We start from the raw sequence: 27,728 nt of genomic DNA, 5'->3' as shown, positions 1-27,728 counted from the left end.
AGTCCCAGCTTCATTTTCTGTTGGGTCTCTTATCACTCTCTGTATGCCTGCTCTTCCTTTAGAGTTCCCCACCTCAGTTATGGCACCTCTGTAACGAGACAGAAATTCTGTGTATCATTTCTGACTTAGCAATGCCTATCTATTAGTTTAAAAGATTTAATACACTCACATAGACTTTTTTTCTGAGCCTTTTGCAAATAAATCCCAAACACCATGAAATATTATCTCTGAATACTTTAGCATGCATCTCCTAAAAAGGTATTCTGCTACATACCCTCAATATCATAATCACACCTAAAACTTAATTTTATTTAAGTATCATTATAAATTTTACCAATCATTCCCACCCAAATATCTTCTTTACCCTTCCATTTCCTGTCCTCACACTTTCCAGGAGCTAACCAAAGTTCATTCATTGAATTTGATTATTAAGTCTCTTTAGATTAATTGAGAGCAATTGCCCCCAGCAGCACCACCCTTGTTTTCTTTACTTATGACATTTATTTTACAATTGCAAGCCACTTGTCTTGTGGAATAGCCCACATTCTGGATTCGTCTGATGGTTTCCTCACATTTAGATTCAAGATATCTTTAAACTACCTCTTTGTCCTTTTGACATAAACCCATTAGTCTTTGAGACATTTATTCTGGCACAAATATTCTAGATTCACTTTGTTCTTATATTGTGTGAGATCCTGACTCAGCCAGTTCTCTTAAGAACTCTGTTTCCGTTGAGTGGGGAATGGTATTTGGAAACCAAGATCTGGGTGTTAGATGTGCTCATGGTTTCTTGGGTGTCGTTGATAGGAGGCCCTATCACTGGACAAGCTAGTATATATATAAAAGTACGTTTTAGATGAGTACATACTGATATTCCTATTCAACTCTAACTCTAGAAGATTCTGGTTTTTTCTACATTTGCATGTTTCACAGTGAAGCCCTGCTTTCCAAGACATCGATGGATTATTTTTCCTATATCCTAATACAAAATAGTTTCAGGGCTATGAGACTAATATAACTATAATTAGCAAACCTTGTAAGTAAAATGTAAGAATTCCTTGCACTTTTTTTGGTCACTAGACTATATCCCCCACCAGCAATGTACAGTCAGAATTCTGTACTCAAAAATTTCTTGTAATTAATTTTTATCTGATTATATTTCAATTTGATATATATTGTTAGGGTAATTTGTTTCTGTTTACATTTGTCCCTAGGTTCCAGAATACTTGAACATCCCCAGATGTTCAAGTCACTTACATAAAATGGAGTAGTATTTACATGTAAACTGTGTACATCCTTCCATATACAGCCATACCTCATTTTTTGAGCTTCACAGATATGTTTACAAATTTCAGGTTTTGTAGCAAGCCTACTTTCAGCAGTTTATTGGTGCCATTTTTTCAAACAGCATTGCTCACGTCATGTCTCTGTCACATTTTGATAATTCTCACAACATTTTTCAAACTTTGAATTATATTTGTTATAGTGATTTGTGATCATTGATCTTTGATGTTACTAGTGTAATTATTTTGGGATGTCACATAAAATGGCAACATTTTTATTTTTAGTTTTTATTTATTGATTTTTAGAGAAGGAGGAGAGAGAAACATCGATTTGTTCTTCCACTTATTTATGCTTTATTGGTTGATTCTATTTTTTTTTAAGATTTTGTTTATGTTTAGACTGAGGGGAAGAGAGGGAGAGAAACACTGATGTGTGAAAGAAACATCGATCAGTTGCCTCTCACATGCTCCCAACCAGGGACCTGGCCTGCAACCCAGACATGTGCCCTGACCAGGAATCAAACCAGTGACCTTTCAGTTTGCAGGACAAGCCAAACCCACTGCACGTCACCAGTCAGGGCCATTGGTTGATTCTTACATGTGCCCTGACCAGGGATTGAACCTGTAACTTTGGTATATGGGGATGGCACTCTAACCAACTGTGCTACCTGGCTGGGGCATAAGATGGCAAAGATAATTGAGAAAAGATGTGTGTGTTCTAACTGCTACACCAAGCAGCCTTCCCCCATCTTTCTTCCTCTACTTGAACCTCCCTATTCCCTGAGACACACAGTATTGAAATCGGCCCAGTTAATAACCCTACAGTGGTCTCTCAGTGTTCAAGTGAAAGGAAGAGTAGCATATTTCTCTCTTTGAATCAAAAAGTAGAAATGATTGCATTCAGCTTGGAATGGGTGCCCAAAGCTGAGATAGGCTTACAACCAGGCCTCTTGTTGCCAGTCAGCCAAGCTGTGACTACAGAGGAAAAGTTTTTCAGGAAATTAAAAAGTGCTACTCTAGCCCTGGCCAGGTAGCTCGGTCGGTTACAGTGTTGTCCAAACATTGCAAGGTTTTGGGTTTGATCCCTGGTTGGGGTACATGTAGGAGTCAGCCAATGAATGCATACATGAGTGGTGTAACATGTCAGTGTTTCTCTCTCTCTCTCTCTCTCTCTCTCTCTCTCTCCCCCCCCCCTCTCTCCCCACCTCTCCCCCGTCTCTCTCCCTCATCCCCCTGCCCCTTCCCCTCTCTAAAATAAAAAAATTTAAAAATATATTATATTTATAGCCCTGGCTGGTGTAGCTCAGTGGATTGAGCACGGGCCTGCGAACCAAAGGATCGTGGTTTGATTCCCAGTCGGGGCACATGCCTGAGTTACAGGCCAGTTGCCAGCAGGGGACACATGATACATTGTGTGTCCTCGGCAGAGGCAACCATACATTGATATTTCTCTCCCTCTCTCCTTCCCTTCCCCTCTAAAGATAAATAAATAAAATATTTAAAATTTTTATTATATTTAAAATATTTTATTTATTTATTTTTAAAGAGAGGGGAAGGGAAGGAGAAAGAGACAGGGAGAGAAACAGCAGTATGTGGTTGCCTCTCATGTGCCCTATACTGGGGACCTGGTCCACAGCCCAGGCAAGTGCCTTTATTGGGAGTTGAACCAGCGACCCTTTGGTTTACAGGCCCATGCTCAATCCACTGAGCTACACCAGCCAGGGCAGAAAAAAAATTTTAAGTGCTACTCCAGTGAACATAAAAATGGTAAGAAAGTGAGACAGCCTTATTGCTGATCGGGAAATATTTTGTTGTCTGGATAGAAGATCAAATCAGTCACAATATTCCCTTAAGCCAAAGCCTAATCCAGAGCAAGGCCCAGCTCTTCTTCAATTCTGTGAAGGCTGAGAGAGGTGAGGAAGCTGCATAGGGAGTGTTTGAAGCTAGCAGAGGTTGATTCATGTGGTTTAAGGAAAGAAGCTGTCTCCTTAACTTAAAAATGGAATGGGAAGCAGCAGGTGCTGATGTAGAAGCTTCAACAAGCTATCCAGAAGATGTAGTTAAGATAATGAAGGAACATGGCTACACTAAACAACAGATTTTCAATTTAGACAGAACAGCCTTATATTGCAAGAAGGTGCCATCCAGGACTTCATAGCTAAAATGGGGAAGTCAGTGCTGGTCTTCAAGGCTTCAGAGGGCAGGCTGAGTCCCTTGTTAGGGGCTGACGCAGCTGGTGACTTAAGTTGAAGCCAATCCTCATTTACTGTCCTGAAAATCCTGAGGCCCTTAAGAATTATGCTAAATCTGCTCTGCCCATAAGTAGAATAAGAAAGCTTCAATGACAGCACATCTGTTTGCAACATGATTTATTGCATATTTTAAGCCCACTATTGAGATTTAGTACTCAGAAAAAGAGATTTTTTTTTTCAAAATTACTGCTCATGGACAATGCAGTTGGTCACCCAAGATCTCTGATGGAGATGTGCAATAAAATTAGTGTTGATTTCATGCCTGCTAAAACAACATCCATTCTGCAGTTCATGGATGAAGGAGTAATTTAAACTTTCAAGTCTTACTATTTAAGCAATGCATTTTGTAAGGCTATAGCTGCCACAAGTAGTGATTCCTTTGATGGATCTGGGCAAACTAAACTGAAAACCTTCTGGAAAGGATTCACCATTGTACATGCCAGTGAGAACATTTGTGATTTATGGGAAGAGGTCAAAATTTCAACATTGATAGAAATTTAGAAGTTGATTCCAATCCTCATGGATGACTTTGAGGGGTTCAAGACTCCAGTGGAGGAAATAACTGGGTGTGGTGGAAATAGCAAGAGAAGTAGAATCAGAAGTGGAGCCTGAAGAGGTGACTGAATTGCTGCAGCCTCACAATGATAAAGTTTTAACAATGAGGAGTTAACTTATAGATGAGGAAAGAAAGTGGTTATTTGAGATGGAATCTACTCCTGGTGAAGACTTGAAACGACAACACAAGATTTTAAAATGTTACATTGATGGGGACCCCAGCTGGCGGGGTCCATGTGTTGTGGATGTGATGAACAAATTCACATGGACTGCAGAAGATCTGTGGAGAAAAAGGGATGGCATGGCCCTCTCCTGAGAGAGAGCCCCGACCCCTGCCTGGACAGGCTTTTACTGCTTTTCTGGGCACAATACCTCCAGGATGGTCCTCATTTACTATGCACAAGTTTGCTTTAGGTCGTTACCTTTTACAAAAAACAAAGGAGAGGATGTTGTGAGTTATATCAGAGAAGAAGGATATTTGCAAATACAAAGGGAAAAGTGGTTGAACTGGTTACACTTGTCCTTGGGAGGTTTAGCATAGATTTTAGGAAGTTACTTTAAAGATATACAGTAAACATTTTTCTGCCTCAATTCAGGGTGAGGGAGTTTTAGCAAGAACAAGCCTCAAAACTTAGGTACACTGCAGGCCTGATTCCCCGTGGGAGAACCTATCTGTGGGTATGAGTCCTGTGTGCTAACCTCACTCCCCATCGGTTTTCTGAGTCAGGATCTGGGCTACATTCCCCATGCCACGTGGAACGGTCCCCTATATTACATAAACTTAGTTGATGAAGAAGCAGCGGGGTTTGAGAGGATTGACTCCAGTTTTGAAAGAAGTTCTGTGAATAAAATGTCATTTATCAAATAGCATCACATATTACAGAGAAGTTATTCTTGAAAGGCAAAGTCAATGTGGCAGACTTAATTATTATCTTATTTTTAAGAATTGCCACAGCCTCCCCAACCTTCAGCAGCCATCATCCTGATCAGTAAGCTTCCATCAACACTGAGGCAGAGCCCTCCACCAGCAGAGAGATTTTGACTCACTGGAGGCTCAGATGATGGTTGGCATTTTTTAGCAATAAAGTACTTTTAAATTGAGGCACACACATTGTTTTTCTAAACATAACAGTGTTGCACACTCAGACTATGGTATTGGAAACAACTTTTATATGCACTGGTAAACCAAAAACTTCATATGACTCACTTTACTGTGATGTTCACTTTATTATGGTGGTTAGGAACTAAAACCACAATATCTACAATATATGCTTGTACTTTAAGTCATCTCTAGATTTCTTATAATAACCTAATACAATGTAAATGCTATGTAAATAGTTTTTATACTGTATTTTTTAGGGAATAATGACGGGAAAAATGTCTGTTCAGTACAGGTGCAACAATCATCATAGGCCTAACTACGTAGCACACCTCAGCAATAACTTAACATATTTTTCTAAATGTTTATGACCTGCATTTAGTTGAATTCATGGATGCAGAACTCACAGATACAGTGAGCTGACTATATGTTAAATTTTGTAGTTTTCTTTTTAATTCTTTCAATTTATCTTGAAAATATTTACATAAGAATCAGAACTGTATAAAAGGAATATGAAAAGTAGCAAGATATTCCTTGCTCATCCCACCAGCCAGCAACAACTTGCATCCATCTAGGAACAAAAGTGACCTGTTGGGAACTTTGGGATGCAGGTAGATTGTGAAAGCCCTGTGTGGTCTAATACTGAGGAGAGTCATTTTGACAAGGCAGCCCCATACCCAGGCAGTTGGCTCCCTGTCCGTGGTTGAGGCCACAGACCCAGAAAGAGCTCCATATTCCTGAGAACTTGTCTACAGCCTTGTTTGGCTTTGGTCCTGTCCCAGCATCATGTGCTAGGGGATCCAGGAAGAGTCACGCCCATCCAGGCATCAGGTAGTTGGCATACAGACTGCAGGCCTGGCTGTGGACCCTAAAGTGGCCTGTGAACTAGCTCTAGCCACTCACCTGTGATCAGGTGCTTCTGGAAGAAAGGCAGCTCAATTTGGTCAAACTATAGATTTTGAAGTAGTCCTGTAACTGGACTCCAGCCCATCCTAGGTGCAGTCTGTGAACAGTCTCGCTGGCAGAAGGACCCAGCAGGAAATACTGTCTGCGTCCCAGATATCCTGAAAGAGCCCTATGCTTAACTCAGGCCTCTCTTGCTATGGTCACAGAACAGTCTTGGCCACCCAGGAATCTGGCAGGAAACATGCCAGTCCATGCCTTGAGAACCAGACCTGCAGACTCAGTGTTGGCTGTGAAATCTGAGATAAACCTGGGCCTTGGTTTCGGGTCTTCTTAGCCACACTCCAGATCCAGTCCTGCCTACTCAGGAATCTATCCAATTAACCAGGCCCTCCCAAGGACCTGGTGGGAACTACCTTCATCCACGTACCTGGTAATACACATTCTGTCTAAGGACCCTGCTGTGACACTTGAAGTAAACCCTTGTCCTAGCACCACCCCAATGAACAAGGTACTGGAGGCAGTCCCATCCTATTAGGGACCAGACGGAATCCATGGCACACAGGCCCTGTTAACAAGCCCCACAACCATGATCCCCACTGTAGGCCCAGCAACATCCTCATTGTTGGCTCCACCCTAACAAGACTGTTATTCTAGAGGTAATCCTATCAGCCTGGGAACTAACAGGACCTTGAAATATCTGCACCCCCTTGTTCATTGCTAAATTACAATAGCCACGACCTGGAAACAACCTAAGTGTCTAATCAATGCATTCATGGATAAAGAAAATGTGTACACATAAAATGGAATATTGTTCAACTATAAAAAGAAGGAAATTCTACCATTTGCCACAACATGGGTAGACCTTGAGGACATTATGCTAAGTGAAATAAGCAGACAAGAACAAATACTATATGATCTCATATGTAGAGTCTCAAAAAAAAAAAAACTGCCCTGGCTGGTGTGAGCTTTGTGGATTAAGCATTGGCCTGTGAACTGAAAGGTTGCTGGTTCAATGCCAAGTCAGTGCGCATGACTGGGTTGCAGGCCAGGTCCTCAGTTGGGGACGTGTGAGAGGCAGCCGATTAATATTTCTTTTGCATATCAATGTTTCTCTCCCTCTCTTCCTCCCTCCCTTTCCCTCTCTAAAAATAAATAAAAACAAAAATCTTTAAAAAAAAACAACAGAGGTTAGAATAGTGGTTGCCAGGAACAGGGAGTAGGGGAAATGGGGAGATGTTTTGGATGCACTGAGTACGAAGTGTCTATGGGATATACAAGTGGAGATATCCGGTAGGCTGTTGGGCACACAGGTTTGGAGGGCATCTATCACAGTAAAAGAGGTGGGCTTTGAGTGGGGACCTGTAATAATTTGCTAGGGCTCCCATAGCAAAATGCCACAAACGTGGCTAACGAGCAGAAATTTATTTTCTCACAATTTTGGAGACAGAAGTTTGCAAACAAGATATTGGCAGGCTTGGTTTCTTCTGAAGCCTCTTCCCGGCTCCTAGATGGTGATCTCTGTGTCTTCACATGGTCATTCCTCTGTATTCTAACCTCTTCTTATAAGGACATCAGTCATAACCTAATAACCTCATTTTAACTGAATTCTTTAAAGACCGTATCGCCAAATACAGTCACATTCTGGAGTACTGAGGGTTAGGACTTTAATGTAAGAATGGAGTTGGGGGGATTGATAATTCATGTTGAAGTAAACCTAGAAGCAATAAGTAAAGGTAAAATTTTTCCTAATTCACTGAGTTTTTTAGTATATTTGAGATAAGGGACATTTTGCAAAGAGGTATAAATACAGAAAGCAGTAAGGGAGGAAATGCATTTGTGCATTTTTAGTAAGCTGTTTCATATTTGGCCAAAGTCAAGGAAACAAGAAAAAAATTATTTTGTACACAAAAAAATAAATTTCAAGGGCAATTTCTACTGGTAGGAAGAAATTAATTTTAAAACATGTCACACTGTGTTTGGAAAGGAAGTTAATTTTTTTAAATAAAGAATACTTGACATTTTTTTCTATAACTATATTCAGGAGCAAGAATTACAGTGGATTTCCTACCCCATGGGTCAGGGACTAAGGGATGGTTTTAAGAGTTGTGAAAAATAAGCTCTGTCATACATTTATGAAATAATTGGTGGTAGGCAGGAGGGAAAGAGGATGACAGGGAAAGTGCAAGAATAAACCTGTTTTTTTTTTTAAGAAAAGGTCAAGTCACTGTTTCAAGGCAGTCTTTTTGCCCCATGTAGCAATGTGACCTTGGACAGCTTAATAGCAATGTAACCTTGGACAACTTACTCTCTGCACTGTAGTTCAATTTTTTAGAAATCTCAAGAGTTGTGCAACAATCACCACAATCTAATGTAAAAATATTTTCTTCATTCCCTCCAAAGAACCTCATGCTCATTAGGAGTCATTCCCCATCCCCAGTCCCCCAAATTACTGCCCACCCCAGCCCTAGGCAACCATGAAGTTACTTTTGTCTGTACAGATTGGATTATTCTGGATAGTTCTTATAAATTGAATCAGACAATATGTGACTTTGGTAACTTGCTTCTTCTGCATTGTTTCCCAAAGCTGTTGTAGTCAGGATTATGTCCCCACTAACTATACTTTTAAAAAGGTCATTAATATTAGTTATCTTGCTCTCTTGTTTTTTCCTCCTACCTCACAAGCTGTGTCTTCTTAGCTTCCCTGCTATTTTTTCTTCCTCTTCCCTCTAGACATAGAAGTCCACAGGACTCAGCACTTGCTCCTCTTCTTTTTTAGTTTTTAAAGTTTTTTAAAAATTTATTTATTTTAGAGAGAAGGGAAAGGATGGAGAAAGAGAGGGAGAGAAATACCAGTGTGTGGTTGCTTCTCACATGGCCCCCACTGGGGACCTGGCCCACAGGCATATGGGGACCTGGTCCAGGCATATGTCCTGACTGGGAATTGAACCAGTGACCCTTTGGTTCACAGCCTGCACTCAATCCACTGCACTACACCAGCCAGGGCTTCTTTTTTATTTTTATCTGCATTCCCTCTTAGCTACTAATCTGATCCCTTGGTATTGGGAAAACCACTAGTTTACTATAAACATCCCATAGAATTTAGCTACCAGGAATGGGAAATAGACATGCTTTGCTATTCCTCATGCTCAGTAACCACCCCCCCCCACACACACACACATATAAAACAAATACCTGAAATGTGGAAAGAGAAGGCAGGCTGGCTAGGTACCCCAGGACCTGAGTAATGCCACGGTGGTCAGTGCCCAAGGTTTTCTTTTTACCTCATACATCTCAGACTTGGAACTGAAGAAGCCAGCGACTCAAAGTGTCAACAGGCATAATCCAAAAAATCCTCAACAATAGTCTCCTTTCTCTAGTCAGAGTACCAGGAAAGGATCAGATTAGCACGACAGAAATTTAACATAATAACATTTTACTCTAGGTAAACACCACAGGAAAACAAATAGCAAAAAACTACAACCCAACTGCACAGGCAAAGGTTGAATGTAAACCTGTACTTCCACCCTTATGAGGTTGTAATGATGTTTTTCAATAATCCTGCCAGGTGTTATCAGAGAAAGCCAGTTAGGGAGTTAAGGTTTCATCCCAGCTGGCCAGTGATGAGACTCCCCCACCTCCTCTGTTGTCAGTGGAGACTATGTGGAAAGCCTGCACTTTCATTCCCATCCTTGGTAAAGAGGAGTCCCTCCCTTCTCAGGTGGCAATCTGGCAATCTGGACATCTGTCTTTACCTGGCTGAAATAAGGTGGTATCTCCCCTCTCCCCTGCCAAAATAGTATCACAGAAAGCCAGCCAAAATAGGCTTAAATAAGATCCAAAGTCGTATAACATAATACTAAAATATCAAGGTTCCAATAGAAAATCATCATCTCGAATTGAATGAAAAAGGAAATATAGGCAAACATGGAGGTGGCAGAGCTATTCACATTGTCTGGCAATGACTTTAAAGCAACCATGAGGAAAAAAGGCTTTGAGCTAATATTTTGCTTGGAATAAAGACAGCAAAAAAAAAAAAAAAAAAAAGGTCTCAGCAAAGCAATGCAAGGTGTATAGAAAAACTAAGACAGAGCCCAGGATGGGAGAAGAACGAGCATCCGAGCAGATTCCCCGCTTCCTCTCTTCTCTCCACACCTCGCTCTCATGGCCTGCCCTCCCTGCCGCCTGCTCGCTCCCTAGAACATCTTCCACCGTGGCCACCTCAGCGAGTTCCCACTTGAACAAAGCCATCAAGCAGGTGTGCATGTCCCTTCCTCAGGGGGATAAAGTCCAACTATGTGTGTCTAGACTGGCGATACCGAAGGAGGACTGCGCTGTAAGACCCGGACCCTGGACAGTGAGCTCGACTGTATCGAAGAATTGCCCGAGGGGAATTTTGATGGCTCTAGTACTTTAGAGTCTGAAGGGTCCAGCAGTGACGTGTATCTTGTTACTGCTGCCATGTTTCGGGACCCTTTCCGCCAGGACCCCAACAAGCTGGTGTTGTGTGAAGTCTTAAAAGTACAAGCTGGTGTTGTGTGAAGTCTTAAAAGTACAACAAAAGCCTGCAGAGACCAATTTAAGGCACATCTGTCAACAGATAATGGACAGGTGAGCACTCAGAGCCCCTGGTTTGAAACGGAGCAGGGATGTACTCTCATGGTCACAGATGGACACCCTTTTGGTTGGCCTTCCAATGGCTTCCCTGGGCCCCCAGGTCCATACTACTGTGACGTGGGAGCAGACAAAGCCTGAAGCAAAGGCGCCGGAGGCTCACTACCAAGCTGCTTGTGCCGCTGGCACCAAGATCATGGGGACAAATGCTGAGCTCATGCCCGCCCAGTGGGAATTCCAGATAGGACTCTGTGAAGGAATGGACATCGGAGATCATCTCTGGGTGGTCTGGTTCATCTTGCACAGAGTGTGTGAAGACTTTGGAGTGATAGCAACCCTTGATCCCATGCCAGTTCTTGGGAACTAGAAAGCTGCAGGCTGCCACCCCAACCTCAGCACCAAGGCCATGCGAGAAGACCAGCCTGAAGTACATTGAGGAGCCCACTGAGAGACTGAGGAAGTGGTAGCAGTACCACATTCAAGCCTACATCCCAAGGAGCACCTGACCGGATTCAAGGAAACCTCCAACATGAACAACGTTTCTGCCTGCCTGGCAACTACAGCATTAGCATCCACATTCACTGGGCTGTCGGCCAGGAGAAGGGTTACTATGAAGAACTGGTGCCCCTCTGCCAACTGTGACCCCTAAGGGGTGACAGAAGCCCTCATCTGCACATGTCTTCCAATAAAACCGGTGATGAGCCCTTTCAGCGCAAAGACGAAGTGGACTAGACTTGGAGCCATTGAATCCCTTCTAGTTGATTCTCCATCGCACTCTTAGTCTCGCCCCCTATCAGTTGTCATAATAGCATAACCCAAAAGGCAGAACATCAAGGTCTTTTATTCTTCATGCCCAGTTAATATCTCTTGTTTTCTTTGGCCAGGTTAGAGGGGTCAAGTTCTTAATCTCTTCACATACAAATACCCATTTTGTCCCCATCACTGAAGCTTTCTAGTGCATTAGTGGGGAGACAGGGCAGGAAAACAACCACTGCTTCACATAACCAGATGTTCATCCAACAGGCGTAGCTGTCCAGACATTGAGCATTGTATTGGTGAAGGAAGAAGGGCCTTTATCTTCTTCCAGGTAGCTGAAGGGGGTGGGGAGCCTGGGCTTACTCTGTGGTTGGGTAAGATATTCCCTCTTGATGGAAGGTTACATCTCTTAAAAAGTTATAACCAGATTTCTAAGGAAAGTGAGAATTAGGAAAGAGGGGAGTGTGGGAGTGAGGAAGGAAGATGCCTCTTACCATGCTGTGCTCCCCTGGCCTGTGGCTAAATGCCGTCACTTGAAGACAAGTTCAACATAAAGGGATGGGAGGAATTGGGTGGATAGCCCTACCTTAGAAGAAAAAGCTTGCATCCCTTGGTCCTCCATTTATAACACAAATCAGAGTAGTATTTTTATATTTAAATGCAAAACCAAAAAATTATATACGTGGGTGTGCAGATATGTGTGCTTTTTATAAAGTAGAAAAAAAACATTCTGGTCACCAGAGGTCAAATTTGAGGTAAGTACTCTGGTTAGAAATAAGGCTCCTTTTCAGTGTGTGGAGGGGTGAAGATAGAGATGCTTGGAAAGTTGGCTATTAGGGACTGTTATACCCTCACTGCCATTTAAGAGTTTCTCTGTGCTCTGCCTGCTTTTCTGGAGGGGGTGGACACTGGTTAGTTAACAGGAAGAAGCATGTTATAGCAGCAGCGGTCACTCATTACCCAAGACCCTGGCTTTGGCTTAAAGACACATGTATGCACAGAGGTTCAGAAATACAAGCTGGTTGGTCAACTGGAACATGCATATTCCTGCCACAGGGTGCTGGGTTCTTTTCTGGGGGACTAGCATGTCACTAAAGCAGGCCTTTTGATATATTAAAAAATTTTAAAGCAAAAGAGAAGTTTAGATTTTAATCATATTTGTAGTGATTTGAAGACTTAGTTTATAGAGTTTCTTGTTTATTGCTACTGTCTCCTTTCCATCTCCACTTTTAGAGGAGAGGAAGACAGGACTGGGGTCAAGCACTTGTAATTTTGTATCCTGGTGTCTGTTCTGAGTGAAATATTCCTTTTCTTCATTAAGATTCCAAGGAGTTTTTTTTCTTTTATAGTAAAAATAACCCCCACATAGAAAAACTAAATAGAAATTTTAGAACTTAAAAGTATAATATAATAACCCAAATCAAAAGCTTAGTGGATGAACTCAAAAGCAGAATAGAGGGGATAGATGAAAGAATTAGTGAAATGGAAGATAGAACAGTAGAAATAACCTAATCTGAACAATAGAGGAAACAGATTTTAAAAAATGAACAGAGCCTAAGGGAACTGGGAACTAAAGGGGGAAAAAAAGACCTAATGGTCATGTTATTCATGTCATTGGAGTCCTGGAAGGAGAGGAGAAAGGAAGCAAGGCTGAAAAAGTAGGTGAAGAGGCTCTGCCCAGGTAGCTCAGCTGGTTAGAGCAATGTCCCGAAACACCAAGGTCGTGGGTTGATCTCCAGTCAGGGCACATATAAGAAGCAACCAGTGAATCCTCAAATAAGTGGAAGAACAAATCAACCCATAAATAAGAGAAAGAACAAATCCTCTCTCTCTAAAAAAAAAAAAAAGTATTTGAATAAATAATGGCTGAAAAATTCCCCCAATTTTTTTAATCCTCACTCAAGGACACTTTTTCATTGTTTTTTAGAGAGAGAGAAACAGCAATGTGAGAGAGAAGCGTTGATGGGTTGCCTTCTGTATGCACCTAGTCTGGGGTCTGAACCTGCAATCTAGGTATGCGCCCTGATCAGGACTGAAACCTACAACCTTTCAGTTACAGGACAATGCTCCAACCAACTGAACCACACTGGCAAGGACAAACTTCCCATATTTGGCAAGAGACATAAACATACAGATTCAATAAGCTGAGCAAACTCCAAATGGGATGAGCCCAAAGAAATTCACATCAAGATGCAATATAATTAAACTGAAAACTAAAGGCACAAAAAAATCTTAAAAGCAGCCAGAGAGAGTTCTGGCCAAGATGGAGGTATAGGTAGAAACCCTTCACTTCCTTGAACAACCAAAAGGAGAATAACAACCAATCTAAAAATAACAAACAACCAAAAGTGCCAGAAAATCAAACTCATGGAACCCTGAAAATGAAGGAATTAAAGAAACATTCAACCAGACTGGTAGGAAGGAGCTAGGCAGCTGGGCAGGCAGAGAAGACCCAAGGTAAGGTGGTGGACCACATAGTCAAGGCCAGCTGAAAGGACCTGCAGCGAGGCGGTAGACCAGATGGTGCAGTGAGGCAGGGGCTGGCCGAGAGAATCCAAGGCAAGGCTGTGGACTATGTGGGTGGGTTTGGCTGACCAGGAAACTGAGCCTCAGGGCTGACTGTGGACTACAGGGAAAGTTGGCACCGTGGGAGAAACTCCCAGTCTCACACGAGAGTTCATGGGAAGTGGGGCTAGACCCAGGCAAGTGAGCTGCCTTGTTCCCTTTCTAGGCCCTCCCCCACAGACAGTGCTACAGTGCAGCAAGGAGGGCCATTCTCCTGGTGAATATCCAAGGCCCCACCCACTTACAACTTAACAGATGCTCCAAAACAGAAATGTGGCCAAATGAAAGAACAGAGCAAAACTCTGGAAAAAGAACTAAGCAGTAAGGAGATAGCCCACCTATCTGATGGAAAGTTCAAAACCCTGGTAATCAAAATACTCACAGAACCAACGGAGCTTGGTTGCAAAATGAAAGATACCCAAAGTAAAATAAAGCAAAATATTCAGGGAACCAAGAGTGACAAAGAAATGGAACTCAAATCAATGATTTGGAACAAAAGAAAGAAAGAAATATCCAACCAGAACAGAACGAAGAAACAAGAATTCAAAAAAATGAGGAGAGGCTTAGGAACCCCTGGGACAACTTCAAATGTTCCAATATCTAAATTATAGGGTTGCCAGAAGAAGAACAACAGCAAGAAATTGAAAATTTATTTGAACAAATAATGAAGGCAAACTTCCCCAAAGTGGCAAAGAAAACAGACTTCCAGGAAGCCCAGAGAGTCCCAAAGAAGTTGAACCCAAAGCTACCCAAGATGAAAGAGAAGGAGAGAATCTTAAAAGCAGCAAAAGGAAAGGAAAGGGTTACCTACAAAGGAGTTCCCATAAGACTTTCAGCTGATTTCTCAAAAGAACCCTTGCAGGCAAGAAGGGGCTAGAAAGATGTATTCAAAGTCATGAAAGGCAAGGATCTACACCCAAGATTACTCTATCCAGCAAAGCTTTCATTTAGAATGGAAGGGCAGATAAAGTGCTTCCCAGATAAGGTCAAGCTAAAGGAGTTCATCATCACTAAGCCCTTCTTATATCAAATGTTAAAGGGACTTATCTAAGAAATTGAAGAAGATAAAAAACTGTGACCAGTAAAATGACAACAAACTCGCAACTATCAATAACTGATTCTAAAAAAGAAAAACAATAAAAACAAAAACTAAGCAAACAGCTAGAACAGGAACAAAATCAGAGAAATGGACATCACATGGAGGGTTTTCAGTGGGGAGGGAGAGGGGAGGAATGGGGGGAAATGTACAGGGAAGAAGAAGCATAATTAGTAGGCATAAAATAGATGAGGAGAGGTTAAGAATGGTATAGGAAACAGAGAATTCAAAGAACTTATATGTACAACCCATGGACATGAACTAAGGGGGGGGAACACTGGAGTGTTGGGCGGTGCAGGGCAGAGGGGGGATAAAGGGAGAACATTTGGGAAAACTATTAGCATGGTCAATAAAATATACTTAAAATAGATAAAGAATTAAATAAGCAGCCAGAGAAAAACACTTACTTATCAAAGAAAATTTGAGTGACAGTGCATTTCTCATCAGAAACCATGGAGGCTAGAAAGAAGTAGCATACTATTCTTTTTGAAGCACTGAAAGAAAAAAAAAAAACTATCAGAATCCTATACCCAGGAAAAATATCCTTCATGGATGAGGGGGAAAGCAACACATCCTTAGATAAAAGAAAATTAAAACAATTTGTTGCTAGGAGACCTAACTCTAAAAGAATGGCTAAATGATGTTCTATAACTATAAAGTGAAAAAAGGATCAAGTATGGAACATTAGGAAGAAATAACATTGTAAGCAAAAAGTATGGGTAAATAGAATAGACTTTATTCTTCTGAGTGTTCTAAATCATGTTTGATGGTTGATACAATTATAACATTGATGTGGTCCTAAATGTATGTAGAGAAAATATTTAATACAATTAGAAATGAGAGAGAGCAAAATGATAAAAAGTGAGGTAAGTTTTCTATGCTTCACCTAAATAGGTAAAATGATGACATTTGTAAATTGTGTTAAGTTATATACACAAAATGTAATATGCAGAGCAACTGCTAGAAGAACAAAGAGATACATTAAAAAACACTATAGAGAAACCCAATGGAATTCTAGAAAATGTTCCAAGAATCTCCAAGAAGATGGGAAACAGAAAACAAAAAAAGCAGAGAGAACAAACATAAAACAAAAAAATAAAAGGGCATAATTGAGTTCTACATGTCAATGTAGAACTAACTGATGTTTCAGTTTCATATTTATACACACTATATGATATTTTATTTAAAACACTTCTTATTGTGCACTGTGGTGAAAACCATTTTTCAATTCCCTGCCTTAAGGAACACCTGAAAGCAGAGCTTTCCTGGTCATTCTGATCATGCAAATGAAATTCAGGTTCTGATCCCAGTGGGAAAAGGAAGGCTTTGTTTAGCTAGAGGGGGGGGGGGCAGGGGGGGAGGTGTCTCTTTTGAACCTGACAAGCTCAGGTAGCAATTCTGGCAACTGGTACTGGGGTTCTGGCAGTTTCTTGCATGGGTGGAAGTTGACAGGAGGATTTCATTTGGTCATCATCCAGGAGGAAATCAAACAGATTGCAGGAGGAGCACAAAGAGGGCTGTGGCTCAGAGACAACTGAACCCTACCAACTTTCTTGTTCCTAACCAACTGGCTGGAAAGGTGGCCACTATGAAAATCCATGAGTTGCTTGGTGTTAGTTGGTATATGCAAAGACATGTCCAAAATTATTCTCTATAATTGTCACTACAAATCCTGTCAAAGGTTTCTTTAAAATGCTCAACCTAACATTTATTAGTAACATTTTCATGGGAAGAGAAATCTAAGTATTTATGTTCCTGTTCATTTGGGGAACAGTAGAATATTTTTTATTGATTATGCCATTACAGTTGTCCTATTCCCCCCCTTCATTTCCCTACCCCCTGCACACCCCTCCCCCACCATTCCCTCCTTTCATTTATGTCCATGTGTCACAAGTTCTTTAGATTCTATATTTCCCATAGTATTCTTGCCCTCCCCCTGTCTATTTTTCACCCACTGTCTATGCTACTTATTCTCTGTACCTTCTCCCCCCCTTCTCCTCCTCCCACTCCCCTGTTGCTAACCCTCTATGTTATCTCCATTTCTATGGTTCCACTCCCGATCTAGCTGTCCTCTTGGTTTGTTTTTGTTTTAGGTGTGGTTGTTAGTAACTGTGAGTTTGCTGCCCTTTCACTGTTCATATTTTTCATCTTCTTTTTCTTAGATGAGTCCCTTTAACATTTCACATAATAAGGGCTTGGTGATGATGAACTCCTTGAATTTGACCTTATCTGAGAAGCACTTTATCTGCCCTTCTATTCTAAATAAAAACTTTGCTGGATAGAGCAATCTTGGATGTAGGTCCTTGCCTTTCATGACTTGGAATATTTCTTTCCAGCCCCTTCTTGCCTGCAAGGTCTCTTTTGAGAAATCTACTGACGGGAAGTCCTTTGTAGGTGACTGTCCCCTTATCTCTTGCTGCTTTTAAAATTCTCTCCTTCATTTCAATCTTGGCTAATGTAATGATGATGTGCCTTGGTGTGTTTCTTCTTGGGTCCAACTTCTTTGGTACTCTCTGAGCTTCCTGGGTTTCCTGGAAGTCTATTTCCTTTGCCAGATTTGGGAAGTTCTCCTTTATTATTTGTTCAAATAAGTTTACCATTCGTGGCTGTTTCTTTCCCCCTTCTGGTACCCCTATAATTCGGATGTTGGAACGTTTAAAGATGTCCTGGAGGTTCCTAAACCTCTCCTCGTTTTTTTGAATTCTTGTTACTTCATTGTTTTCTGTTTGGTCATTTTTTTCTTCCTTGTGGTCCACTCCCTTGATTTGAGTCCCAGTTTCCTTTCCATCACTATTGGTTTCCTGTGCATTTCCCTTAATTTCAATTAGTTTAGCCTTCATTTGTTCCTCTAATTTGTGACTAAAATCAACCAATTCTGTGAACATCCTGATTCCCACTGTTTTGAACTGTGCGTCTGAAATGTTGGCTATTACTTGGTCGCTTAGAATTATAGGCTCTGGAGCTTTGAGCTGTTCTTGAGCCATAATGTTTTGGTCTGTTCGCACCTGTTATGTATGAGGGGCAGAACCTTAGGTGTTCACCAGGGCAGGTTGACCCAGTCGCTGGGTTGTGGTGCTGTCTGTGGGGGTGGGGTCAGAGAGGGAAAAAATGGCGCTTTGCTCTGCTCTCTCTCAGATTTCTGTCCCCTCTGCAGCTTCCCACAAGCAAATCGGGCCCTTCTGGTGCTGGTTCCTGGGTGTGTGGGCTTGTGTATCCTCCAGGACCCTGTGGGTCTCTCCAACGATCTCTCTATGAGCCTGGGAGCCTCTCCCGGCACCCAGACCCTGAAAGTCTTTCCAATTGGTGCTTTCAGGCTCTAATTCTCATCACTGGGGCCCTAGCCTGAGCAGTCTGTCTCACTGTTTGCTCTGTCACTTGGTTTATTGGTCTGGCTGAATGCTTCGTTGTTGTTGGACTTCTGTACAGTTCAATTTTCTGTGTTTTGGCTGTGTTTTTGTTACTAAAACTTAGTTGTCTTTAAACTTAGTTGTGTGAGGAGGCACAGTGTTTCCAATTATGCCTCCATCTTGGCCAGAAGTCCTATGTGTTGGAGTAGAATATTTTTAAGTATATTTATCGATTATGTTGTTCCAGTTGTCCCATTTCTTTTCCTTTATCCCCCAGAATTCCACCCCGCCCCCCACCCTCCATGCCTTTAGTTCATATCCATGGGTCATACATACAAGTTCTTTGGCTTCTCCATTTCCCATACTGTTCTTTTTTTTTTTAAAGATGGATTATTTTATTTTATTTTAAATATTTTATTTATTTATCTTTCGAGGGGAAGGGAAGGAGAGAGGGAGAGAAACATCAATGTATGGTTGCCTTTCGTCCGTCCCCTGCTGGGAGTTGGCCTGCAGGGAACTGGCCTGCAACCCAGGCATGTGCCCTGACTGGGAATCGAACCGCGATCGTCTGGTTCGCAGGTCCGCGCTCAATCCACTGAGCTACACCAGCCAGTGCCCCCATACTGTTCTTAATTCCCTTGACTATTTTGCACTGACCATTTATGCTTATTCTCTGTACCTTCCCCCCCCCCATTCTCCTCACTTCCTCCTCCCCACTGAACTCCATTTCTGTGATTCTGTTCTTGATCTGCTTGCTTGGTTTGTTTCTGCTGTTTTATTTTGTTTTAGGTTCAGTTGTTGATAGTTGTGAGTTGTCATTTTACTGTTCATATTATTGATCATCTTCTTTTTCTTAGACAAGTCCCTTTAACATTTCTCATAATAAGGGCTTTGGTGGTGATGTACTCCTTTAACTTGACCTTGTCTGGGAAGCACTTTATCTGCCCTTCCATTCTAAATGATAGCTTTGCTGGATAGAATATCCAGTTTGGATGTTGGTCCTTACTTTTGATCACATTGAATACTTCTTTCCAGCCCCTTCATGCCTGTGAGATTTCTTTTGAGAAATCAGCTGATAGTTTTCTGGGAACTCCTTTGTAGGTAACTCTCTGCCTTTCTTTTGCTGCTTTTACGATCCTCTCCTTATCTTTAATTTTTGGCTATTTAATTATGATGTGTATTGGTGTGTTCCTCTTTGGGTCCAACTTATTTGGGACTCTCTGAGTTTCCAGGACTTGTATGTCTATTTCCTTCACCAGATTGGGGAAGTTTCCTTTTATTATCTTTTCAACTAAGTTTTCAATTTCTTGCTCTTCCTTTTCTGCTTCTGGCACCTCTATGATTTGGACTTTGGGATGTTTAAAATTATGCAAGAGGTTCCTAAGCCTCTGTTTGTTTTCTTGAATTTTTGTTTCTTCATTCTGTTCTGGTTGAATGTTTATTTCTGTTTTTTTTGTTGTTCCAAGTTGTTGATTTGAGTCCCCATTTTCTACCCTTCACTGTTGATCCCCTTTTTATCTTTCTTTATTTTACTTTGTATAGCCTTCACTTCTTCCTTTATTTTGTGGCTGTACTCACTCATTCCTGTGAGCATCCTGATTACCACTGTTTTGAACCCTGCATCTTATAGGTTGGCTATCTCCTTGTTGCTTAGTTCTTTTTCTGGAGTTTTTATCTGTTCATTCATTTGGACCATATTTCTTTGTCTCAGTGTACCTGTTATGTTGTAAGGGGTGGAGCCTTAGATATTCACCGGGACAGGGAAACCCACTTCTCTGCATTGTGGTTCTGTATGTGGAGGAGGGGTCAGAGAGAGAACAATAGTGCTTGTTCAGTTCTTGCTCTGCTTTCAGTCACTTCCCCCATCTTCTTTTGTGGACCGCTCTGACTGGTTTCAGGAGTTGTAACTCGACCCTCTGTGGCTAAGGGCCAGTAACGACCTTTGGAATGCGAGCCACAGGAGACAAAGCTTGTCTCTAGTAGCAAATGCTGCCTCAGTTTCCTCCCTGCCCCCAAAGCATGGTCGGAAGTCCCTGATGAGTAAGACCCCTCAGAGGAGGGGCAACCTAGGCCAGACATGACCACTGGGAGGCCATCAAAGAAGGACTTGAGGAGCTGTGACAAAGAGGGAGCAATGGACTCTCGCCCCCTGGCTCTGACAAAGCCCAAGTCCCCATGTTCTATGGGAGAAGCCCTTCCTGGTTCTAATCCCCTTAAGCCTGAATACCTGATGGGCGGGCGGGGGAGGGGGGACTCAGCTTCTTGCCTTGCTAGAGTGTGTCCTGGGGAAAAATCTGGCATCACAAAGACTTCCTGATAAACTTGTGAAATCTGCTCTGCTAAGAGTGCTTTCATTCATAGGTTAACAGTTCGAGCAAGAAACCCTAAAACTCTTCCTGATAAACTTTGACTGGGACTAAGCCCTTAGATTTCTTTGAAATGTTATCTACTGTTTGATCCTTGCTGCCCTGTACTCCTGTGTATTACAACCCAATAAAAGCCCTTGGAGGGAGAGGTTCAGTGCCTTTTTCCCCTGAGAAACTGGCCACTGCTCAAGGCCTTTTTCCTCTGGGAAACTGGCCACCTCTCCTCCCCAAGCAGATGTCTCAGTCATGTTTAGTCTCAGTCATGTCTCAGTCATGTTTACTTTCATCCGTGGCACATGAGGGGACTTGTGAGGAAAGTCGCTCCCACAATTTCCTACAAGCAAATTACGCCCTTTGAGGTGCTGCTCTGATGCTGATTCCTGGGAGGGTGGTCTTGTATACATTCTAAGACCCCGTGGGTACCTCTAACAGATTCTGCTATGATACTTGTACTTTATTCCACCACTGCAAACCCCAGAGGTTTTTACAACCAAAGATTTTAAAGCTTCATTTTCCCTATCTAGAACCCTGGATTGTGTGGTCTGTCTAACTCCCTGGTTGTTCCTACTGGTTTATCCACATATGTGGGACCACCTGGTCTAGCAGCTGCCACCTTGCTGCCTGGTCTGCCAGTCGCTGCCTTGCTGCACATTCTCTCTACCTGGCTGCCCATCTCTGCCCCTCCTACCAGTCTGGATGAATGTTTCTTTAAGTTCTTGGTTGTCAGACTTCCATGCAATTCAATTCTCTGACAGTTCTGGCTGTTTTTTGTTTTTGAGTTGGTTGTTATCCTTCTTTTGGTGGTGCAAGAAAGCAAAGCATACCTACCTATGCCTCCATCTTGGCCAGAAGCCCCTCAAATATTTTGAAAATCAATTTTTTTCTAATTTTCATACTTGAGAGTCAAGTTTCATGTAATTTTGTATCATTTGTTCCCCAAGCTGCATGGCTAATGAACAAGATTACAGATCTGTGGCTCTTCTTGGTGTCTAGTATGAAACTTTCCTGGCAGTGACTGTCCCCATTTACAGAATATACTACATTTTAGATCTTGTTTCCAAATGTTGTAGTTATTACAGAATTTAATAAAAAGAGGATGACCCTCTCACTAGTCCAAGTCTGTTCCACTCCAAGGCTTCTGACCTCATACATGGACCTCTCAATTTCAGCAGAGAACTTTTTCTCCTACTTCATTTAGAAAGCGTCAATATTCTCTCATTCTAAAAATGTGTCTTAGATGTTCATATACTCTCCACTTCCCTTTCTTTCTTAGCAGAGACTTCTGTTAGCACACCTGGCTTTAAGTCACAGAAACCCAACTTAAACTGGTTTGTGTAAAAATGTGCCTCTACTATAAAGATCATGGGTGTCTTGGGAACATCTTTACGTGGTTAGAGGCCTGGGCATAGCTGGAGCCAGGGACTTCTTTTCCAGTTGGACTATCTTTTGTCTTTGCAGCCCTTTTGGGACTGCTTCAATATTCTCTTGCACTGTTGACTGGTTCTGCCTGCTCTTCCATCTTTCCGGTAGAACAGGTCACCAATACTGCCCAGATTTATTTCTCTATTCTATCAGGCCACTAGATGGAGCTAAAAGAGCTCAATTCTGATCCTAAATTCCCAATGATACATACATGCTGATTACCCAGCTTGGGTCAGGACCCAATCCTGGACCACTGAACTCTGAACACAGAGATGGGTCACAGTGTCTTACCATGGCTGTTCCTATGGAAGCTATCTGAAAGGAGTTGGGAGAAAGGGAAAATGGGAGGTGGGACAGCCCCCATCAAAGAATCGGCAGGAGGTCCCAGAAGAAAAGGAGATTGTGACTGACAAAACAGTGGGTCTACTCTACACCATTCCTTCTCTCCAGGCAAATTCTAAGATCTTGAGCTTTCAATTCCACTTCTCTCTTCTTCAGGATCTTTACACTTTTTTTCTTTTGTATTTTAAATCTGCCCTCTAACCGACTGCCTTTTCCTTAGGTTTAAATTTGCTCAAGGCTCTCCTTTAGTAAAGGAATGTCCTATAACTTGTCATCCAGCTTTTGCCCAATCTATGTACCTTTCTTTTCCACCAAACAAATTTCATTCGCCCCTTACCCACATTTTACCCCCACCTGGCCTCTTCCCTTTTTAATCCCTCCTGTTTCCATTTCCCCAAATTGTTTATTGGTCTCTGAAAGGGTGACGACAAGGCTGAGTAAAGAAAGCATGAGATTTTAGGCCACTGTGACGTAGCCCTTCCATTGGGTATGATGTCTCAGATGCAGCAGGGCTAACTTCCTCACAGTGTATTTTAGGAACTACAGAGGCCAGCCCCAAGGGTCCCCGCTGGACTGTGAGGCATGGCACTAACCAGCCCTTCACCTTTCCGGCTTCCTGGTTCCAGAGAGTCTGTACCCTCAGCACAAGGTTGGCCCGCCCCCCCCCCCCACACACACACACATACTGCTGAGAGACATCTTATTTACCAGAGCCTCCCTTGGTGACAGGCCTCATGCAGAGGCCTGAGAAGGTGCCCTCTCACACAGTTTGATATTTGCTTCCTCAGGCGAGGATAAGATTCTTGTCTTCCTGTGGAACAAAGAGGACAGGTAACAACCACGGGCTCTACTAGAGCTGCCGCTCTAAGATTATGTACTCCTGAAGGCTGAGCCCTTGACACTGGCTGAACCAATCTACCTCTGGTGTTCTTGGTTACAAGCATGCTTCTGGGGATACCTTATTTAACGAAGCCCTTTGCTTCTTTAGCTTTTTTAAAAAACTTCTTATCGTGGAAAATTTTAAACACATACAAAGTAGAAAGACTCATTTAATGTGTCTACTACCCCATTTCAATAGTTATTTGTTGAAGGACAGTGTTGCACTATCTACATACCCCCCAAAAAACACCCTCCCCTATTATTCCAAAGCAAATCTCAGATATGCATTTTGTAAATATTTCAGTATGTATCTCTAGACAACAATGCTCCCTTTGGGGGATTATTTTTGGGTTTGGTCAAGCTTATGCTTTACAAACAATAATACTCACCATTTTAAGGTACAGGTCTGAGGTTTTGGAAGCTCATTTAGTCACATAACCATTGCAATCAGGGCACAGAACAGTTCTGTCATCCCTCAGAAGTCTCTCTTTCTCACCTTCAGGTAACCGCTAGTGGCAACAGCACCAGGGGTTAAACCTTGGTCCTTGAGTTTGGCCAAGAAAAGAATTCAGAGCCAAGAAACTCAAATACAAGCAGACGTTTATTTAGAAAGTCACAGCGGTAGAAGAAATGAGCCAGCTGGGCTGGGAAAGCAAAGGTATGAGCCTTGAGGGAAGACAGGGCTAAGGAAGAAAGGCACCAGTGAGGTGCTGTGGGCAGGGGAGAAGGAAAATGCTGCTCTGGGTTCATTTCGAGGACTTTTATCTGGAGCTCTCAGGGGGAAATCTCAATAGAATATTCATCAGCTTTCCAGGTGGGTCTCCTCAGGGTTGTGGTCAGTGCCAGAGTAGAAGGTCATTAGCCACTGCAGCCCGTCCTGACATCAGCCATGGCATCATCGCCTTACTGCTTTTCTGGGTCCGGAGCTGAAACACAACTGAGGCCTAGACATTATCTCCAGTTTGACAAAAACTCTGTCTCTCTGGTCACAGACTTGAAACTTCGTTCCTAAAATGACTTGATACAGGCCAGACCTCACTGCCCTGAGGGCTTAGTGCTTAAGGGAGTGGTTGTGCAAGGGCATCCTTTAAGGCTCTCCTTCCATTGCCTTGTTCCTCCCCTAAAGGAGCCTACCACAGGTCCAGTGACACCAGGGGAGGGAGGATCAGGGGAAGGTCTGGACCACAGGGCCAGTGGTATGCTGGGGAAGGAAAGATCACTCTCAGGGCAAGGCCCCACTCTATAATACTTTCAGCCCTGGTGACCTTTTGTATCCGAACTGTCCTTCTGACTCTGCTCCTGTCTGTCTAACTGCCTACTATATCATAACCACAGGTTTATTTTCTATTCTTTAGTTTCATCTTTTCCAGAATGTCATAAAAATAGAACCATAAAGTATATTTTTGAAGACTCATGTTTTAAAACAATCATCATACCACCACCAGCATCTTCCCCAAACAACAAAAATTCCCCAATATTATCCAATTTTCAGTTTTTACATTTCCACAATTGTCCTAAAGAGTATTTGTTGACACTTTGATTTAGGACCTAAACAAAGGCTTCATGTTGCAATTGGTTGTTATGTCTCCATAGGAAATCTGTATGTTTCCTCCCCATCCTTTAAGAAAAGTTGTCAAAGTTTCCCTTATTCTGGCTTTATTGATTGCACATTCATGTCATCATTTCCTTTTTTTTTCACTTTTATTTTTTTAAGGACAAACTTTTAACAGTCAAATGAATGAAACCACATGAGACCAAGGTACAAAGACAGAATTCAATGTAGAAAAAAGGCCTTGCTGGTGACCGTGGAGGATGAGCACTGGACACACCCCCAAATGCGCAGAAGCTCACATTGTAGACAGGGTTAGGCTGCGACTGGTTCCCCCATAACGTCAGGGTTTCATTTTGCTCAGCCTGAGATCTCACTCAATTTCGAACTGCCTGTGATCCACTCAGTCTAGAAAACCTTCCCGTTCAATGTACCCTTCTTTGCCTCGATTGTGGATGGCTAGTTCTTCACCAATGCCTTCTTCCTCCTTGACGCTCTCCCAGCCCAATTTGGACTTCTCTAGGGTGCTCATCTTCTGCTTCTTGGCTCCAACTTTTCCCAAAAAGCTGCTCATGCCACTTGATCTTTTTCATCCTGACCCAGCAGGGAGCAACGGCAGAGTTGAAGGCACGTTAGCCTGTGTTTTTTCTTGATCATTTTGCTTGAAGAAGGATTTGGCCTCTATAGATGTAGTATCCACTTCCTTCGTGACCCTGATGTCTTCACTAGCAAAACCGAACACCTTGGTGATTTTAACTTTCTCTGTTTCTTTAGGTTTCTCTAGCTCTCCTGCTTTGACCAACAATTTATTTGAACTTGTCTTTTCAGTCTCCTCCCTTTTTTTAACTTGTGGACTTGGGGACACTTTTGATTTTGGTCCCACATCACTGAGAAAGCTGGCCCAGAGTTCATCCTCCCTCTTTTTCCTTGCAGCCTCTCACCCAGTGTCTTCTCCCTGCTCTTCAGCCGTGTGTTCCTCCTCACTGCTACTTGCTCCAGATTCCTCACTGACATCTTCCTCTTCTTCTTCTAACAAGAGGTCACCTGGTTTTCTTTTCCTGGCAGGAATGCTTTGAGCCTTTTTTTTCCCCCTTTGGTTTTCTGTGTCTGCTCCTCACCATCCACTTCATCTTCTTTCACTAATTCATTTACATCATCTTCACTATACTCTTCACCCGAAGGCACGTAGTCTTCGTCTTCCTCTGAAGAGGAGACTTTGTCGGAGTCGAATTCCTCCATGTCACTGCCGCGAGGGGCGGGCCAAGCCACAGGACCATAGCACAACTGACCTCAAGATAAAGATTAAGAGAGAGACCCTAAAGCCGAGGCTGGGGCGGGTCCCCTGAGTGTGTGCACTCATGCCATCATGTCTTCTGTTCCCTAGTCTTGCTACTAAAATATGGCCCAAGGACTAGCAGCATCTGTATCACCTGGGGCAGTCTGCTAGAAATGCAGAATCTTGGACTCCATGCAAGGTCTCCTGATACGGAATCTGCACTTTTAACAAGCTCCCCAGGAGATTCAGCTTCTGTGAATTGGTAATGAGAGCTGAAGTTTTGATCTAGTTTAGGTGCTGTGTTTTTCGGCAAGACCTCTTTGGAGGTGGTGTCACAGCCCTTACTACTTACTTGTCTATTTCCCTCTCCTCTCTGACTGCTCAGGTCTATCAGGACCAGTGTCTCTGTAGACAAGCCCAAGGATCTGCCATTTTGCTCACATTGTTCTTTCTGGATTATTCCCTCTCCTCGGTGCTCTGCCTGGTAAAATCCTACTCATCGTGTCCATTGTAGTGCTGCTGAGGCTACCTCCTCTGTTGAGCCTCCCTTGGCTCTCAGTGCAGACCTGGGCCCCCACCCCTCTGCTTCCACATTCTATGTATGCACTTTCATTTTAACAATTACCATGTGGTATTCTAATGGTTAGTGTGCCTCTACTAAACTTAGCTCAATGAGGCCAAGAACAATACTTTATTTTTCTTTATATTATCCAGCACTTAATGTGGAGCCTTGCACAAAGCAGGTGCTCAAAATTTCTTACATCTTTGCCAGCCACAGTTCTCTGTCAAAGAAACACCTTCTCTGTCCAGAAGCAGGAGTCAAAACACGTGTTAACAAGTTCCATGCACTTCAAGCACAGGCAAAGCCTCAGACTTCCAATCACAACCCACCTACTTTTATTATACACCCAAGTCCTAAGTTTGTTTGCGGTTTTCCAGTACAGATTAAAAAAAGGAGAGAGGCACTTCTAAAGAGAGGCCAAGTGACAATAGCAGGAAGTAGCCTGTCAGTAAGCAACTTGAGAGCAGCAAATGTGGCCACCTTCTCCGTGTGGCTGCAGGTCTCCTTCCCTGGTGAGGCCCTGCTTTCTACAGCTCTCTCCTACAATTCTAAGCCTCCTGAAGACTTTTTAAAAAAATTTATATTATTTTATTGTTGTTCAATTATAGTTGTTCATATATTATCCCCACCCCTCTCCCAACCCCCTTGAAGACTTTGTCTTAGATTATAAAACAAAACCAAAAACAAAACAAAACCCCTTACTTGTTTTGTTTCCTTCTTAGTGAAGAGGGGAGCCAGACCCTGAGCCCCTGGTTTCCTGGTGATAAGCCTCATGAAAGAATGACTTCCCTTGCAGGGCTTCCCTTTTATTCCTCTTTTCCTTGATGTCAGCAGCAGTCTTGGCTTGGACTTGATTTTTCAG

General features: G+C 42.5%; 2 pseudogenes; one reads left to right on the top strand and one right to left on the bottom strand.

Moving 5' to 3' along the window:
• The first annotated feature begins 10,191 nt into the window (after window positions 1-10,191).
• On the top strand, window positions 10,192-11,438 carry LOC118998037 (glutamine synthetase-like; annotated as a pseudogene).
• A 13,738-nt stretch (window positions 11,439-25,176) lies between these two features.
• Window positions 25,177-26,316, bottom strand: LOC118998003 (craniofacial development protein 1-like; annotated as a pseudogene).
• Between the last annotated feature and the right edge of the window lie 1,412 nt (window positions 26,317-27,728).

This window comes from Sturnira hondurensis, unplaced genomic scaffold, assembly GCF_014824575.4.
Source record: "Sturnira hondurensis isolate 20B ecotype Veracruz unplaced genomic scaffold, ASM1482457v3 Scaffold0013559, whole genome shotgun sequence".
Taxonomy (NCBI): Eukaryota; Metazoa; Chordata; class Mammalia; order Chiroptera; family Phyllostomidae; genus Sturnira; species Sturnira hondurensis.
Note: the sequence above shows the minus strand (reverse complement) of the source record. Positions and strands in the feature narration are given on the sequence as shown.